Here is a 19,925-nt window from a genome sequence, read left to right on the forward strand (position 1 = left end):
ATTTAACAATCTTCTTTTAGTGGTTTAATATTGTAGATATGGAATTTTAATTATTTTTCTATTTTAGATTTAAATTTATAATCCTTTAATACGAATATTGTAGAATTTTCTAATCAATATTTTATTAAATTCATTATCTGGTAACACCCGAAGTAAAGAATAAAAATTTAGTTTTATTAATTCATAAACTTAAATTCTGAGAATACGAAAGTAATATATTTTATTATGCATATGAACGTACATGAAATTTCAAAAATCATTTCTTGCATATAAGTAAGTGAAAGATAAATCAAATACAAAATTAAAAATTCACAAACATGAAACACAAGAATAAAAATTTAGGTATATAAAAGGAGAGTTTTCCATTTGCTCAGTTTAGTGAAGCGATTTCCTTCAAACTGCGAATAGTTATTTTAATATCCTACTACAAATTGAAATGAAATTTTTTTAAAAATAAATATTATGAAAACAATTTCTGTATCTTTTAAATTAGCTTTTAAAATCCGACATATTTTTTATTTAATGATAAGATAAATTCAAACTAAAATCATTTTATTACAAGAAAACATTTCGTGTAGTCATAAAAACAATCTTTAAATTGATTTAAATTAAATGTAGATTGAAATAACGCCTTAGCAATTTTAACACATAATTCATTAAAGTTTTCTTCCTAATCTTGAAATTACTTTTCTAAAATATAAAACATTGAAACATTTAAAATATGTATTATACTACAAAATATTGAAATAGAATAAAAATTTCAATTTTTCCCATAATTAAAATTTTATCAATGTTATGATGAAGAATATCTTTTTGATAAAAAAAGAATGTTGTTAATCTTTTCGCTCATTCTGTCGTGAAATGAAGTAATCAAAGTTTGAATTACATCTTTTATAAAAGTAGTTATAAATATAAAGTACAGAATATTTCTTTCCTGTTTCAAAATTCGAAATTCTTCCGCCTGTTTGGCATTAAGAAAAAGAATTAAAAAATGTTTTGAACTAAGAAACAAAAAATGATATTTAACATGATTGAATTTTGTTAACTATTCTGTGAATTAAAAAGTAGAATTAAGTATTTAGTTTATAAAACCTGATTTCCAACACCCAACACTTGTTTATTCATTTACTGAGTTCACAAAAGATGGTTTGGTAATTTAATTAAATGCATCCGTATTTAAATTTATTAATAGCTTTAGAACCTTTAAAATTAAATTAATGATTTTATTTCTGAGAAATCGGAAGCTAACACAAACAAATTCGATTAAAAATTTTACAAAATAATAATAATAATAATAATAATGAATAAATAAAAAAAATTCTACCTAAAACTCGATTTTCCATTGAATAAAGTCTAGACTGGAACCAATTAAGCGATGTTTGGATATTTTATTTTCAAGATAGATGTTTAATGCGTATTTTTTCTAATTTAAGTAATTGCGTTTTTATTACGATTTGTCCGAATGATACGTTATTGAAGAACGTAACGTAATTTATTTAATGGCTGTTTTAATGCTTCTTGAATTAAATAGAGACTTCTAAAATTCAATAGCTTAGTATTCATTACGCATTTTATTTTCAAAGAATATTTTTTTCATAATTTCATTGTTTGTGCGAGAATTCATATATTCAAGAACATCTGTAAATCAGACATCTCGTCTTTTAATATTGTAGAAATTTTGGAAGTCCTTGGTGTTTAGACTTGAGCACATAGTTTTAAACTTTATTTACAGTAAAAGTAAAAGTGCAAGTTAAATTTGAAGTCGTTATTTACAGTAAAAGTGAAACTATAAATATTTTGGCTTTGAGCCAAAGCTCTTATGTTATTTTACTTCCTTTTTAATATTTTTAATACATTTCACATTCTTCAATCTTTTTTGACTGCTTATGTGTTTGAATGTACGTCTACCTTTTCATATCCAGTTTATAGAAAGAAGAGATACTGGTATCTTTAAAAATTTAAATATGTATAAAAAATGATATATATTCTCATTTTAGATTATCTTGTGTATGGAATTATGATGGCATATTTGTGAGTTTCCGGTCTTAGCGCCGAATGATTCCAAATATGAAACCTAATTCCTCTAAAGAAATGAAGTATATGCGAGCCTAGTGTAAGTTAAATCTGAAGTCGTTGGCTAAACGTCCATTTGCTAAAGTGACGCAAACAATCTGGAGAAAGGGTGCCAATTCAGATGAACTTTCGAATTCCATCTCAATATATTCATGTCTTGCTTCCAAGCAAGTTAATATAAATAATTAATTAATTAAGATAAATTAATTTAGAATACGAAAATCGCAATTTTTGAATGATGGCTGTTTGTGAGCAATAACTCAAAAGCTGGATGAACTAGAAGCAAGAAAACTTTTTACACACACACACACACACACACACACACACACACACACACACACACACACACACACACACACACACACACACACACACACACACACACACAAAGATTTTTATATAAAAAAGGAAGTCTGTGGTTCCACTTGTTCAATTTCATATATATAACTTATTTTAAAGCATATTCATCTAAACAGAAGAATTTTGGAGCATTATTTTATCACGAAAAATATCATATTTGATGCATTTTTGGCTAGTTGATTATGTTATGGTCAGTTATTCATCTATATGTGACCGTCTCTTAGTCTATCCGTGTTATATGAACCTAAATTATTCAAATGCTGAAAAATTTAAATAAATGGATATTTTGCTCCCTTGACATCAAAATAATGTAATTTTATAAAAGATTTGATTAAATAATGCGCATTAAACAAGACAATAATCAATAGGAGCCTTTGCTGACTCATTTTTCAGGAATAGGGCTATACAACGGCTATATCCTACATATGCGCGATGTTTGAATCAGACAACATATCGCATGTTGAAGGAATATAATGCTAAATTCATCCTGAATTTCAAGAATATTACATTTTCATTCATTTTTATTCGAGGATGTTAGTCATTTCTGACGAATGGATAGAGATAAGAGCCTTAAAATACTCATATCTAATATAACTCATATTTTGTACTTACTCAATTCGAACAATTTGTATCTTTAAATGAAATAAAATGAATGTTTATGACACTCAGTACACATAATTGTTTGAGATCCAGTTACCATCAAAGGTTTAGCAAGAATATATGACCATATTCTCGCAATCCCTCATTATCTGCTGTTTCATTATAAACAACCTATATTTTAACAACGAGAATTTCTACATTTATATTATATATATATATATATATATATATATATATATATATATATATATATATTACCTAGATATCGAAATTTAACATAATATTTTGCATTTACATACCGCCTTCATTTAAAATAGTTTATTTTCAACTCGTCTCTTGAAATCACCGATTAAAACTTTCTGCCACAATAAACAACATTTATTTTTAACTACACGAGACACAAATGTTGTTAATTGCTGAATAATAAGCCACAAGATCTAGATACAAAAATAAGTTTGTTTCCAAGTCATAAATACGTCAGAAACATTCTCAATGGACAACTCCAGAGTATGTCCACAAGTGAACTACCAAGCGATGAAGAGTTAAGTTTCGAGTAGAATGCTTTGAATTGCTTCCAAGGCCGTATTATTTTGGTGTTTACCGCAGGGAGGGGCTAGGAATGGCGTTTTTGAACACCATCCAGGTGTTGACTCAGGACAACGACGTTGGCGTCTCGTCACTTGCATCATCTGTAGTGGAAACGGTTCTTGACAGGATGCACTCGCTCGATTTTGCGATGTGACTTTTGGCATACCTGGACGACGGCCCATGTTTACGCCTGCAGATGAATGTGAGTATAAGTTGAGTTGATTTAACTTGATCTTGATAATGGGCGGTTGATAGGTTCGGATGCTTAATTTTGAAGGGATTTAAGAAGGCTTGACAAGAATTTTTCTTCTTGGTACTTCAAACCTTGTAGCTGTAAATGTGCTTAATTCTTGCTATCCTGGAAGTTTGATTTAGTATATCAGTTGAGTTGATTCAACTTAATTCTGAAAACGTATGGCCACACTGTTAGGATACATCACGTTACTTGGATTAAAAAAAAAAAAAAAAAACTTGGAAAAGCCTTTTCTTCCCGCTTTTCCATACGTGTCAGCTAGAAATATATTTCCTTATGACTATTTCTTAAATACTTGTTTCTTAAAATGAAATTGTTCATGTTTGTGCTTGAATTTCATTATATATTCAATATTTTAAAAACTGTGCGTTTAAATTGTGCATGTTAATTATGGTTTGTTTGAAAATGAAAAATTAAAAAATTGAATCATATTCATTAATATATTCATATTCATTAAAAATTCACATTCATATTCATTAAAAATTCACATTCATATTCATTAAAAATTCACATTCATATTCATTAAAAATTCACATTCATATTCATTAAAAATTCACATTCATATTCATTAAAAATTCACATTCATATTCATTAAAAATTCACATTCATATTCATTAATAAGGTGAATTTTAAATGCCCTCTGTATTTTAAACAATTTTTTTGCTTGTGTAATATGCAGATAATCTTTTACTAAGCAATGTTTCATAAAGACACATGACTTTATTTTAATATGACATTTCAGATTTTTGTTCAATTTTAAAACATTTTTTTTCTATTTTCTTCCCTTTTTAAATATCATTTTGCTCTTTCCATATGTCATATAAAAAAGTGATTAAAGGATAGAAAGAAAGAAATACGAATCGCCAAGATTCTGATTTTATAAGAAATGATATTCGATTTTAAACTAATTTATGAAAGTTTGCTAAAGATAATTTTGACACTTAATTTATTTGCCAGACGATTTTTTTTTCTGATTTTTAAAAAATAAAAACTTTGACTTTTTTTGTTTTTAGATATGAATATTTTTTTTGTTTTGTTTTTATATATTCAGATAGAATTTTAAAAAAATCCATATCAATTAATTATTTAAAGGATAAATAATATTTCTCAATGAATAATTGAAGATTATTGTATTTCAAATGAACTATTTATATTATTTAAACATAAATCATTTTATCAAAATAAAAAGGAATTATATTTCCATCTGTTCTAATATAATTAGACATATGTATATGCTGTTATTGCTTTGTAAATAATAGAGAGCCTACAATATTCAGTGCATTGACTATAGAAATATCCTGCTGTAATTTTCTTTTAAAGATATATATATAATAGATCGTAAAATCGAAAAAAGCTATAAAAGCAACAGATTTTGATGCATTTGAGCATTTCCATCCATTAATTTGGGGAAATAATAAAAATAAGACTATATTTCATTGACTTCAATCAGGAGAATAATATAAGCATTTGATTTAGGTTAATAAAATTTTAAAATTTAATTTTTAACACTATTACCAAATTTTGATGTCTTATATTATAAATTTTTATGATAAATTAATATTAAGAAGGATATTTGAGAAAGAATATTGAATATTTAAAATTATGTTAGAATTTTAATTTAATTTAAATAATTTTAATTTAAATTATGTTAGAACTTTAATTATTTAATACATTTTGTTAATATATTAATTTTATTATATGAATAGTTAATATATTAATGTTATTATTATCTTTTGAGAAAAATGTATCAAAATGAATTTAAATTTCGTAAAAAATTTTTTAAGCTTTCCTGGAAATCGCACTGATTAATGTATTAACATACTGATTAAATATTCTTGACTTTGTTTTCAGGCTTGAATACATTAATAGCAGCTTCTTACTAGTTAATTACATTTAGTAATATCATTTCAAAATTAGTATTGGCGTTTTTCTAAGCTATTAGAAATTATATTGAATTATCATCTATATAATTATATGCTTGCGTTTTAGAGCAAATACATGACACTTAACACCTGGATTAATGACAAAAATTCAAGGGCCTTACACATATTTAATATAATGATGATAATTCCCCACTTTTCTAGAAAACATTTTTTCAGTTTAAATGATAAAATAAAGACTAAATATTTAGAAAAATTGAATTCATATTTTTGAAGAGAAAAATGGTTTCTAAAACAGCTTAATTTTTAAAAAATTACAACTGACATTTAATAAAAATTCTAAAATACAAATTCTTCGAACCGTATGCTATTCATCAGTGTGTTTACCTTATTAAACAGTCAAAAATTATTCAGAAATATTTTCCATAATAACGCTGCTATTTATTGTATTGCAAAATCATGAATAAGAATTTCCAAAAGATGTTGTGACGATACGAAAATAATGTTTTATAGCTTAATGTGGTTAATATTTATTATCTTTTTAAGATTAAATCTTTTTTCCACGACTTTAAAAACATTTTGTAAATAATGCCTAAATCCATTTACAATGTCACATTCAATTTTATGAATTTTTTTATATGTTTTACTTCTCTTTAAACTAAATCCTATATGTTTATCAATAAACAAGTAAATAAATTAAATTCATTTCAATGATATAATGCGAAAAAGAAGGGTTTTTTTTTCACAACGCTTAAACTGTTATTTGCTTTTTTTTTTTTTTGAATTACACATAAAGGTTCATAAATCTAAACTTCATCCCTTTTTCAACTGGAAAAGGTCCAAGATAGCATTTGTTCCACTTCTTAAGAATATCATTTTGTAAATAAAGGGCTTATTTCTTTAATAATTCTAAAAAACTTAAATTACCGAACAATTTATTAAATATTGTATTATAATCTATAAATACACTTACAGATGTATTGCAATTTAAACATTTTCTTTAATTTTCAAATGTTTCTTTGAATTTCATTTAAATTCAAAAAATTTAATCGGATATATATTGAATAAATTAAATTAACATTAATAAAATCTTATATTTTTTAAATCTAGAAATTGGAATATGTTATTCCAAGCGAATAGTTTATGATTAAACAAATTACATCAATTTTGTTTCAATGAAATTATGAAAAGATGTCAGTAAGGAGAAATAATGTTAAATAAAAGCTGTTCTGATATTTCATTTGAAGATTTACTAAAATAATCTTTTAAAAAACATTTTTATAGGTTTTTCGAGATTTATGTTAAAAATATATTAGTTGTCGAATATTTGTTTGAATTTTACTTTATCGAAATAATTTCATAGAACGAACAATCGGATCTATTTCTGAATTAGGATCTCAAATTCATTTGAATAAAATTTTTAATTTTCTGTCTAAAAAACGATATTTTTCTGAATAATTCTTAATAATAGTTTTTGGTTAAACAAGGTCTATTAATAATTTATGGTTTTATCGATTTACTGTAATTTATATTAAAAATTTAGTTCTCAAATGTATAGTTGAATTCATTTAGATCTAATAAATTTACTGAATAATAAAATATATCTTTGTATTTCGAATTAATGTTAACACAAACTTCATTTTCATGTAAATATTTTTTTAAAGATATAAAAATTTTTAATTTTCATGTAAATAAAATCACAATATTCATTTTCGTGTAAAACATACCATACTTTATTTCCAAGTATCATCTTCTAAAACTTTATGGTTAAACAAATTATAATCTTTTATTCTTGTTTATGCAAAAATATAGGAATATGTTTATATAGGAATACAATAATGATGATAAAAGAAATTATGTTGAGCTTTGAAGATTATAGTTCACATGATCAATAAAATAAATAAAAAGCATCAAAGTGTCGAATTCTATACAATTGTAAAAAAAGAAATATAATTCTTTGTTCATTAATTTATCAAAGTATATTATTTCTCAATATAAAAGAGTTTTTCTTAGGTATGAAAGAAGCTTAAATTTTTAAAAGAATATTTTTACTATGCTTTGAAATACTAACTTCCACTTTTAGTAACACCGTATTCCAATAACAGTACAGTTTTTAATTTCTTTAAACATAAAAATATATTGAATGAAATTTCTTCATCCGTTTTGAAGCAAGAATTTTAAAAATAGATTTTAATAATATTTTTTTATAAATAGATTATAGATAAATTTTTATATATAATCTAGTAGTTTAGTAGTTTTTGATTTCATTCACCATTTATTTTACCATTTGACAATTTTTACTAATACGTAAAAATGACAATGATTTCAACTATAAATCCCAATAATATTTTCAAAAATTTATCTTTGAAAGTGTAATTGCAAATGATGCAAATTTCCCGGAGTAATTAAAGCTAAAAGCTGATTAGATGTTGAAAATATTTTAAACTAATTTAGTTATTCATTTGTCATTCATTTTAGTTATTCATTTTCACTTTTGAAAGAATCAAAATATATATCATTCTGCATATAATATAAATATCAGACTACATTGTTCGAATCTATTTTATCAGAGAAAAAAGAATATTGTTAGAACGGGACGATTTTGTTCTTCATTCGAAATGATTATTCAATGCAATAATTAATTTTTGCTATCATTATACAGAGATGTAAATGAAGATTGATAACTACTCTGCCACTCCTTCCAGTGATTTCCTCGCTTCTAATTGAACTTCTTTAGGACTGCGAATTGTTGCCATTCTTCACTTATAATATGAATTCACATAGCATGAGAAAAATAAGCTGGGTTAGAAGGATCGGGATGAGATATTTTGGATGAGATAATTTGTCCCAGCAAGAACTATGACACCTAACTCATATTTTGATACGTTTTTGTCTAGGAGAAAAATATGACTGATTCATTACTGTGATGAAACATTTGTGAGTTAATCTTTTTGTGTTTAAATCACACAAAGAGGTTGAGGACTTTAATGTATTATCCTACTAGTGCCTATACAACCATAATGAATTAGTACCAAGTTATTCCATCTCTCTTCTTCTTTCAAGAAAAGAAAGCTTAAATCATTTAGTGGGAAAGTTTTAAATGCGTGCAATCACGAGTTCTACTCATGTGGTGTAATCCGTATTAGCACAAGATGATTTACGATTTTATAACGATATTTTCATTGTGATATACACAAGTCAGCGGAATTATTGGGCATGCAGACACCATGCAATAACCTACACTAATAGGTGTATTTGAACTAAATATAGTTAATTCTTATAAGTCAATCTTTTGATATACTTTACTTATTCAGCTGAAAATGACATCATTCAATTACATTTATTAATGCAATTAAATGATTGCCGACGTCCTGGCCTAGGGGTAGTGTGTCTTCCCCGTGATCTAGGTATTCCGGGTTCGAGTCCAGGTTCGGGCATGGTTGTTCTCTTCCTTGTGTTCTCTCTGTGAGGTGCGTGAATGAGCCTCCCTGTAAAAAGGGGTTGTGCAAGCGAGTGTGTGTGTGCTATCTTCATTTGAGCTAGAAGTCAGACTTCTGCCCTCGGGTGCTCAGCTTCTTTATCCTCTGAAGTTACTGCGCAAAAATTTGGCTTAAGAAATAATAATTAATGATTAATTTGAAAAATTTCAAAGCTTTTTGAAGATAATAATAAATGCGATTCTATTGCCTATCCTGAACGAAATAGTTTTAATGCCATATGGTATTGTTCTCTTTAAGTCCTACTTAGCTCTAGAGAACTCTTAACTTAGTTAGCTTTAACTCTGTAAACTTAATTAGCATCAGTTCTGTTATGTTTATTGGGAATGCAGATTGTACAAACATAATTTTCAAAATTAAAATTATGAAACAAAATGTCAAAAATATTCAGTAGAAATGACATTAGTCATCAAAAGACTTTCATGATATGTTCTAAGCAAACGTTTAAATCTACCCCAGAAATATCTCCCAGTATGAATTTATATTACGTGTCCCTATACAAGCTCACGGAATGTTTCATTGTCTGCTTAATACTAATAAATACTAAAGCAATGTTGCTAAATTGAATGTCATTTGAACTCGATCATATATTGAATATTAATGCAAATTCAAAATAAGCCAGTCATTATATTTCTCAATTTTTTGATATTTTTCTTTAATATGATACATTTTTATGTTCAGCGTCGAAATTAAATGAGAAAAAATGGAAAATATAACATACATTTTAAAATTTGACACAATTTTCAGTTTTGGTGTAATTATCATATGTAAAAATTTATCATTATGGCTTTTTGCGCTGTAGCATTTTTGGGAACAACATATATATATTTACATGCGCACAATATATATATATATATTCCTCCGGATTTGGCCTAAGATTTGATAAATGTCTACAATTTTGGCATAAAAATTATAAAACTGTTCTGTTCTATTTATACACACACGGATATACAGATGAATCTTTTCCGATGAATTTCATCCAGTATTGGAAAAGGATCTAAAACGTTCTCACATAAAAATCACAATGAATTTAAATCGAATAATTCGCTTTAATTCTATTGCGGGCACAGACATTTACAATTATAAAAATTATTTTATTGAACTCAGAGAGGTCTAAAAGATGGATATTCGTCAAATTGTCGATGTCAAACTTTCTGGGAATTAAAGTACTTTCTTTATTTCTTTCATATATATGCTAAACTAATGTGGAAGAATAAAATATATTCTTGTATTACATACAGCACTTTTAAATTGTTGTTCACCATCATTAACAACCCTTGAAAGGCCGTGTAGGCATGTCTAGGTGCATAAACCTCCCCTCATAAAGCATTTGTCACACCGCACGCACGAAAAGCATCCCTGATAAATGCGCAGTTATTCACATAATTTCTCTTGAGGTCAAAATTCACACCTGTCATTGCTGCATGAATTTCACTTTTTAAAAATATTTCATCTTAATTAAAAAGAGTAATCTGAAAAACGAACTTTCAGAGACCGCCAAGTGTCGCACGTCGATGATAGAGCGTGTAACTGCTCCTGACAAACTCCGGTGTTGCGGGGAAAACCTTTTACAGGCCATCATTTATCATCCGTGTCTTCGAGTGTTTGGAGTTCCCACCTTCTCCAGCAACTAGTTGCTCATAATTCCTCATAAATGCATTACAATAGAGTGGTTTTTTCACTCTCCTCCGCTTCGCAGCTCATTTCTCAGGTCGCGTGCTTAGCTCGGCGGCTGATATTTTCGCACTATTGTCGATGAGAGGGACGGTGTCCATATTATTAAGTTAATTCAATTTTGTTTCCTTTTGTGAATAAAAATGGTTTTCAAAAGTAATAAAGATTTTGTTTCGGATAAAAAGGATCTTAGATGGAGATTCTTTAAAGTTTTATTTATTAGGTTTCGGCGCTATTTTGGTTTAAATAATCAACTGAAGAAATGCATTGTGATTTTGAAGAAATGGGAACTCGGATCATTATTCTGTAAATTTCTATACCACACCAAAACGAGAGTTGTCGAGTTCCTTGAATTTTTGATAATATTTCCGTTAATGATTATATCAAGAACGCTTTCTTTAAGATTTAATCGCCATTTTGAGTTAACCGTCTTTAGAAGTAGGGCATTTTTATTTGAAAGTGAATCAAATGATGAAAGAGAAATCTAAGCCGTATCTCCACTATACATATTTCTACTTTACAGGAGTTTTGTTCTCTTTTAACTATATTAACCCCTTAACTGTTTTATTTTCTTTACTATCTAATAAGATGACACCTTCTATTTTGGGAATGTTTATTTATTTTGATTCAAATAAAAATCCATTGAATTCTTGACATATCTATGTATTCGAAGCAATTTTAATGTTGAATTATAATAGTTATGAACTGTTTATTTTTTGCTTACAACTATCAAAATTCGATAAATCGATGCACATATGGCATACGGACAAAACAGTTAAGCGGTTAAAAAAATTACGAAGTAGAAAAATCTTATGCAACTTAGTATGATTTAAACTCCTGTCACGCTGTCATCTTATGTATGACAGCGTGACTTGAAGATAATATATTGTTAATATTGGTTCTACTGACAGTACTGTGCAGCTACCAAGTGACTAAAGTATGATAATATGCCATGTGAATTTCCTGATTGGTAAAAACGTTTTTTACATAACATTAAAACAATAACTTTTTAAACTTCACTAAAAAGCAAATAATTTCCTGAATGAATTTATGTACAAGCTATTACTTTTAGCAAACGGAGCATTATGAAATTTTATTCTATCGTCTGTTTCCTTTCAATTGCTGACTTTCAAATAAGTTTTGAATTAACATTGTTAATTTTCAAATAATTGTTTCAGTTGTTGATTTTCAAATAATTTTCAAATGATATTTGTTAATTTTGAAATAATTGTTTCCTTTAAGATGTTGATATTCAAATAATTTTCAAAATATAATAATTCTGACATTTCTTCAATTTTTAGAATACTGTTAAGATATATGTTTTAACATACAAGATAAATTTAGTCGCTTGGAAATAATACATGTATAAACCAGATAACACGAAATCTAATTTTTATTTTATATTTAACCTTTTTTAATTAATTAACCTAATTATAATTATATATTTAACCTTTTTTTTATTAGTTTCACGAAATAATTTCACTCTATCTCATTTCTTATTTATAAAATTTTATTCACAAAATTATTTTTAAACTATTAAAACGACTTTATATTTATAATAAAATCTGAAGGATCATAGCAGCTGAATTCAGTTATTCTTTATACTTATTTTCTGGTGTAGGAACACAAAATTATTTCAGAAACTTTGTTTAATTTCCTCCTTTTTAAATTGCAATTATATATCAATAGCATCGACTCCTTACAAAATATTTAAAATATTTAATAGTGATTTCTATAACTAATATAGATAAAATGGTTTAATAGCTTAATGTTTTAGCTATAGTATTTAAAATATTTAAATTCGTTTTATGGTTTCAATTGATGCTCGCTTTTTTATCAAAATATATGAATAGAATATATTTAATAATCTCTGGCATAGGAAATACATTAGTAAACGTATTACTATATATATACTTTAGAAGTAGTAATAGTATTTTATTCTTATATTCATTCATTTTGTTAATTTCAGACGATTACAAATTGGTAAATTATGGAGGAAATATATGCTTTCATAACCATAATGAAATTATATTTTTAAAATTAGTATGTTGAAAGAATATCTAGAAACTTTCGGCCCATAAACCTTAACACTTTCGTTTTTATACATTGAAATTAAATTTTTAGACCCCATGTCTATTTATACACACATACTTAGATTCTACTCTCTAACTGACAGCTTAATTTCAACCAAAACCAAATTTGTTGCTTGAATGTAGTCCAACTTCTAATGTAACATTACTTATGTGAACAGCCGCACCAACTCTAATTCACAATATCCAATAAATCAGCAAGAAAAGTAATTGCTTTTGTTTCTTTGGTGAATTAATTAGTTGGCTGGAAATAAAACTATCTTTTTCTCTCTAATTACTTATGCCGTAAGTTCTAGGAATAAGAGAATAAATTTTAAAAGCAAAGAAAATAAGCAAACAAATAAATTCTCAGAAATATAGAAAGAGTTTAATATATTAATTTCAGTTAATTTTGCTATTAATTTTCAAAAATTTATTTAGAAATAAAATGTATGCCTTTAGATATAAATTGAATAAAACATTTCTTAAACTAGCAGATTAGAAAATTATTACAATGTAATCCAGCAACTTTTAATTCTCACATTTTTAAATTTTAACTCTCTGAGTATTAAAACTCACTATGCCGTTTTATAATAAATATACATATATTCCATATTTAAGAGTTATTTCTGATTCTTGAATATTTAATTTTCATCAAAAAAAATTATTTCTGGTACATAGCCCAACTTCTAATGCAACACCGAAATCTTTTGTGAACAGCCGCACCTAATTCACCCTGTGTAATAAATAAGCTATAAAGTATGACGCTTTAGTTAATATTGCTAGTCATTTTCAGAAGTTTTTCTAGAAATAATTTAAAAGCTTTTAAGAATAAATTGAATAAAACATTTTTAAAACTAGTAAATACGAAAATTATTTACAAACTATGCAATCCAGCAACGTTTAATTCTCACATTTTTAAATTTTAATTCTCTGAGCATTAAAACTCACTATGGCGTTTTATACTAACAATACATATATTCCAAATTTAAGAGTTTTTCTGATTACTGAATATTTAATTTCAATCAGAAACAAATATATTGCCAGTACGTAGCCCAACTTCTAAAGCAACACCGAAATCTTTTGTGAACAGTCGCACCGATCCTAATTCACCGGGTGTAATAAATAAGCAAGAAAAATCGCCGCTTCATTTAATCTTGCTATTCATTTTCAGAAATTTATGTAGAACCAAATTCTTTGCTTTTAGACATAAAAGGAGTAAAACATTTCTAAATCTACCAGATTACAAAATTATTTACAAACCATGTATGCAGCAACTTTGAATTAATTAACTTTTAATTTTATACGCTTTGGATATTAAAACGCACTTCCCTTTTTTATACTAACAATACATATATTACAAACTCTGATTGATTAAATATTCTGATTCCTCAATATTTAATTTCAATCAGAAACAAATTTATTGCCAGTACGTAGCCCAACTTCTAAAGCAACACCGAAATCTTTTGTGAACAGCCGCGCCGATCCTAATTCACCGTGTGTAATAAATAAGCAAGAAAATTCGCCGCTTCAGTTTCCTCCTTCACATTATGAGTAGGTTCGAAATAAATTGAAATAAATCTATATATCTCCTTCCTATTCCCATTCCAGTTTTTCTCTCAATTACTCTCCTCTCGAATTAAAGTGTCACTTTTTTCTGCCTAAAAAATACATGAAATAAATAAATGTTTCTTAAGGTGCGAGGAGTTTTGGATAGCAAGTAGCAGAAGAAATAAAGTTTGAAAAAAATATATATAAAAGGGAGATTTCGAATCAAGCGAAGTGTGACTGATACGATGTCCCTTTTTTTCATTTATTTATTTATTCTTTTTGGCTGCTTTTACCTTTCAGAAAATCAGAGGCAAACTATTTTCTTTATTTTTATTTTCTACGTGTTTAACTAGGATTCTATATCCTGCTTATTTTTTTTTATCTACCGTTTCTTCCCAATGGGCGGATTCGTAAGAAGTAGAGCGGTGTAAGTTCCATTCTTGCGTCTTTGGTGTGTGTGGTTTCATCTTTAATTGCTCTAAAGGAGTGGGTTTGGGAGGCAAATGTTTTCGAGATGGAGCAGTTTTCGTTGTCATGTAAACATGAATCGTGTCCAATGGTAGCGCATGGTTTATAATCAAGGATCATTTTATTGATTTTACAACGAATTATATTTCAATGAAATCGATGTCTATTTTATAATATTTTTTATACAAGCACCATATTATTGATTTTTCCAACGTATTATATTTCAATGAAATCAACGTCTATGGTATAATATTTTTATACAGGAGTCATTTATGGATTTTCCAACAAATTATATTTCAATGAGATCGATGTATATTGTATAATATTTTTATACAGGAATATTTTTAATGATTTTACAACGTCTTATATTCCAATGAAATAGACAAGCATTATTTTATTGATTTTTCCAACGTATTATATTTCAATGAAATCAACGTATATTGTATAATATTTTTATACAGGAGTCATTTATGGATTTTCCAACAAATTATATTTCAATGAGATCGATGTATATTGTATAATATTTTTATACAGGAATATTTTTAATGATTTTATAACGTCTTATATTCCAATGAAATAGACAAGCATTATTTTATTGATTTTTCCAACGTATTATATTTCAATGAAATCAGTGTCTATTGTATTGTAATGTACTCTGATGATGATTAGATGTATGTCAAAAGTGGCATTACAACGGTAAAAAGCTCATAATTAAAATAAAAAAAATAGAATTTAAATAGCTATCAAAGAACAATCTATTCATAAAAAAATCGTTCATATGCTTGTGTACTAGAAGCTAAAAACAGCAACAAAAAAAAAAAGAAAAAAAAGAGCAGGCATAAAAAGAAAAAGTAGAGTGGTCTAAATGGCACAAGCAGATGAGCCTACATAATATTCCAACAGTATCATTGAAACATAATTAGTAAATAATAAAATTTACTGAAGATAGGCAATTTAAATTCAGAAAAAAGATGAAAAATAAAAAAAAACAAAGAGAAAAATATAAATAAAAAAATTAAAAAAAAATAAGTTAATAAATGAAAGTAAATAAATAGAAAAATAAATATATAGAGTGACTCAGTCTAAGGTAGAGTCCATGAATCAGGAATAAAAGGCCAGATAGAGTTTGCATTTTTGTTTCTTGTACTCACTACAAACAAAATGATGAAGAATAGGGAAATGGAAAATATAGTGTGGAATGTCATCATAATTATTACCACATCTACAACTATAATTTCTCAAAGTAAATCTTCTAAAATAATGCGGTCAAAGTCCATGGTTTGTAGTTAATTAGGCTAAATATTTATTGTCAATATATCGATTTCTTTTCACCTGAGAAAAGATTCTGAAAGCGGCATCTTCATTATTTTGACATCTTAATTGCCATTCATCGATGAGAATTTTACGAAGACGAGCTTTGATTGTTCTTTCAGATTCTCCAAGGTGAAATTCTATTGCAGGTTTAAGTGAAGCAGTTTTGGCAGCTAGATCAGCTAGTTCATTACCTATGATGCAAATGTGAGCTTTAACCCAGTGTAATGAGATATTACTATCTACCAGACTTTTAACATCTTCTACTGAATGATTTTTTGGGTTGAATTTTTGAAGTGCCTTTATTACACTAAGGCATTATGATAATGCAAATATGGTTTATTATAGTTTTTCCAATTTAAAACTTGCCATATTGCATAAAGTTCTGCTTGAAAAATTGAACAGTGATTCTCAAGCCTATACTGAAACTCTTCAATTTTATCTTCGCCCACAAAAATACAAAATGCCGCACCAACTTGTTCATTCATTTTCGAACCAACTGTATAGATGGAAGGCGGAGCACCCCACTGCGTCTGCAGTCTTATTGAGGTGAACCCATCTATTTTCATAACTAATCAATTTAGAGCCCTCAGTTGTTTTGCCAATAATATTGATGTCTTTATGGTGATTTTTTACAATTTTTCTTGATATTCCTCTATTGTATTTGGCAACTGTAAGTCTATTTAAAATTTGTAGTCCTCTTGCTTCCCACGTGATTTATGTGGACCATATCATTTAATCTGTCAATTATCCCAAGAATCTTCATATTTCTTGTAAGCTTGATTGGTTTACCGGTATAAGAACAATATGGAGGGGGTTTATAACGCCCCCTTTTCCCCCAAAAGACTCAGCTGCGTTTTTTCATGCGCAAAAGTAACCTTAGAGTCCTTACTCCAACAATCTAATTTTTCTAACGCCCAATTAACCAGATCTTGAATTTTGAGCTTGCTAGTTGCTGCCACAAACAGATAAGAATCATATTAGAAAAAAGGCATGATATCATTGACTAATGTTAACATTAAATGCCTTTATTAATCATGAAGACATTCATTGTGGGCCTCTTCAGATAGCGTTGTAGATTAACCTCCTTTATCTTTTTTCTCACTTATATCCTATATTCTATGTTGATCAGGTGTTGTTCATTGCAAAATTTATCGGGTTAGTATTCTCTTGGTAGTTTCAAGATAACATTGTGCAATAATACATATAGTACAAGTATTTAATCATAAAAATTCAAAATTAGAGCATCTGTAATCAGATATCAGATACACCTTGATATCTGATTACATTGGTATTATTTATCTCTCCAACTGAATCAAAATATTTTTCATTTTTTAGGTTTCACATAACACGGGTTTGAAGGTTACTTTTTTATTAAAAATTGCAATTTGTAAAAAAAAAAAAAAAATTAGTTAAATGTATCTAAATAAGTAGTTATAAAGGCTCTGATCTATTTTTATAACAGTACTTCTTAGTTACATTCAAACCATGTAGCCACATCATCTTTAAGCTTATCTGTTTACGAGTCTAGTTTTTATTTTTCCATCTATTGTATCACTTAACTTCGTAGCAAATCATCATTAGCGGAAGACAGTGCAGCATTATTAAGTTTTATACGCTGGTTTTTCTCTGCGATGTAATTAAAATCTCATCAACTTAAGCATTTATAAATATCAAAGGATGACTTAAAGAATAGAGTTAAATACTTGTGACATAAAAAGATAATTTCAATGCAGCCAAACAACGGTAAAGAAGCAGAGTAACATTTTCTTTTCTTTTTTACAGTGGTTTAAGCTGTTAATTGCATTTTATGATGCAATTCTTACTCAATATAGAAATATTATAAAATCAAGAGTTGTAAGTAGTAAGTAAGAGCATGTAGCTTGCTCTTATATGTAGTTTAAACCAACAAACACCATTTTTCTATTTTATAAAAAAAAAAATATTAGAAATTTTCAAAATTCAATAAAAATTTTGGAAATTTAAAAAAAAATATCAAATTTTTAAAATTTAATGAATTTTATAAATTTTCAAAGAAAATATTTTAACAGTAGATACAGGAGTGAGACAGCAATTAATTTTTTTATTATTTTTTATTTAATGTTATGGATATGACAGAAAATGCAATAAATATTTATAAAATATTGATTTTTTAAATAAAGTATATGCTTTTATGCATAAAAAAGCACTTACTTAGCATATGTTAATTTTATATCAACGAATGAATAGAAATGAATGTAGAAATCTCTATAGAAGAAAATGACATTCTTTGAAAAGAGAATTGCATTTACGTCATAGATGCAATTCATATACTAAAATTTTATTCAGATATTAGGTCCAACTTATTTGTTAGAAGAAATTTTAAAAGTAATGTATATTTGGTGATAAATGTAAAGGCAAAATCACAACGTATGAGTCTATGTCTCAAAATGTTGAACAATGACCAAAGTACGTTATAGTGATTTGTTTTAGATGACAATTGTACATCAACTGTATTCCCAAACGAAAGTTTTTGAAAATAACACTAAAAAAAGGAAATGCTTGGGGAAAGATTCTCGGGCTTAAAAATTGTAACCTAGTATATGAGTTCAAAGAAGAAAAACAATGATAAGTTTAAGTGATGATAGATCACGGCAAATTCAACAATTAGTGTGTAACAGGCGAAGTCGAAAATTCAGTGGTTTGTCCCTAGTGTTCATAAACTACCTAATACTCAATTTCTGAAGTGATGGATTAGCCCCTTGAGGATTCATCCGTTGACCCTTAGATTTAGGAATATTTCCGTATCTGTTTATTTCTACAAGGACATTAGAAAAAGTTCTTTCATTTGTGAGACATGTTTCTACTCTTCTAGAGATCTTGTCGGTAGAATTTGTGTTGCTTGTACGCAAGTATATAACATGTTGGGCTATTTTTTTAAAGTATAAGACAGTCTATTCTGTACATTACATATATTACTGGAATTGTGATATTCGTGATACAGAATAGAACCTCACTTCTTATCCCTAAGTCTAGATCTTTTGAGATATCTGATCACTTAAGTGGGTAAAGCATATCTATAAAATGATTTGAAACACAAATTCGTAGGAAACTAAGATGAAGATAAGTGTTTTAATTCGATAAAAAAAACAATGGTTTTAAAAACCACAGACTCAAAGTAAAAACCGATAATGAACAGAATATTATATATATATATATATATATATATAAGTAAAAATATATTCACAAAATTGCAAAGAATATATAAAAAAATCCAAAAACAAAATATATAAAGCAATAAAGAAAGCATGCATGGTATAATAAAATGTGAAAATGAAAGATAATATGTTAAAGAGCAATAATGATATTTAAAAAGAAGCTTATATAAATACAGTTTCGAAAAATCAAATTTTATTAATACATTTAAAAATGGAAAATTTAGAAAAGTATTTTCCACTTCTTAATTTTAATTTATAATTCATCATTACAGATAATATGGATCCTTGAAGTATTTTTTTTTAATTCATCCCCAAATAGTCATAAGTTTGAATAAGAATTTAATTAAATTTATCGATAACAATACATTTGAAATTATGTATTGTAATAATAAAATAGTGTGTAG

General features: G+C 26.9%; 1 protein-coding gene across 2 annotated transcripts in view; it reads left to right on the top strand.

Moving 5' to 3' along the window:
* The window catches only part of LOC129984013 (chaoptin-like), a 389,983-nt gene that overhangs the window by 211,173 nt on the left and 158,885 nt on the right, over positions 1-19,925 (top strand). The window contains exon 1 of one of the 2 annotated variants that reach the window (XM_056093762.1): positions 3,760-3,823. The exons of the other annotated variant lie outside the window; for it this stretch is intronic. The gene's annotated coding sequence lies outside the window, so the exon portion shown is untranslated. Of the gene's footprint in view, positions 1-3,759; positions 3,824-19,925 lie in introns of those variants that run through there. 2 annotated transcript variants of the gene reach the window in all.

The sequence above is a fragment of the Argiope bruennichi genome, chromosome 9 (genome assembly GCF_947563725.1).
Source record: "Argiope bruennichi chromosome 9, qqArgBrue1.1, whole genome shotgun sequence".
Taxonomy (NCBI): domain Eukaryota; kingdom Metazoa; phylum Arthropoda; class Arachnida; order Araneae; family Araneidae; genus Argiope; species Argiope bruennichi.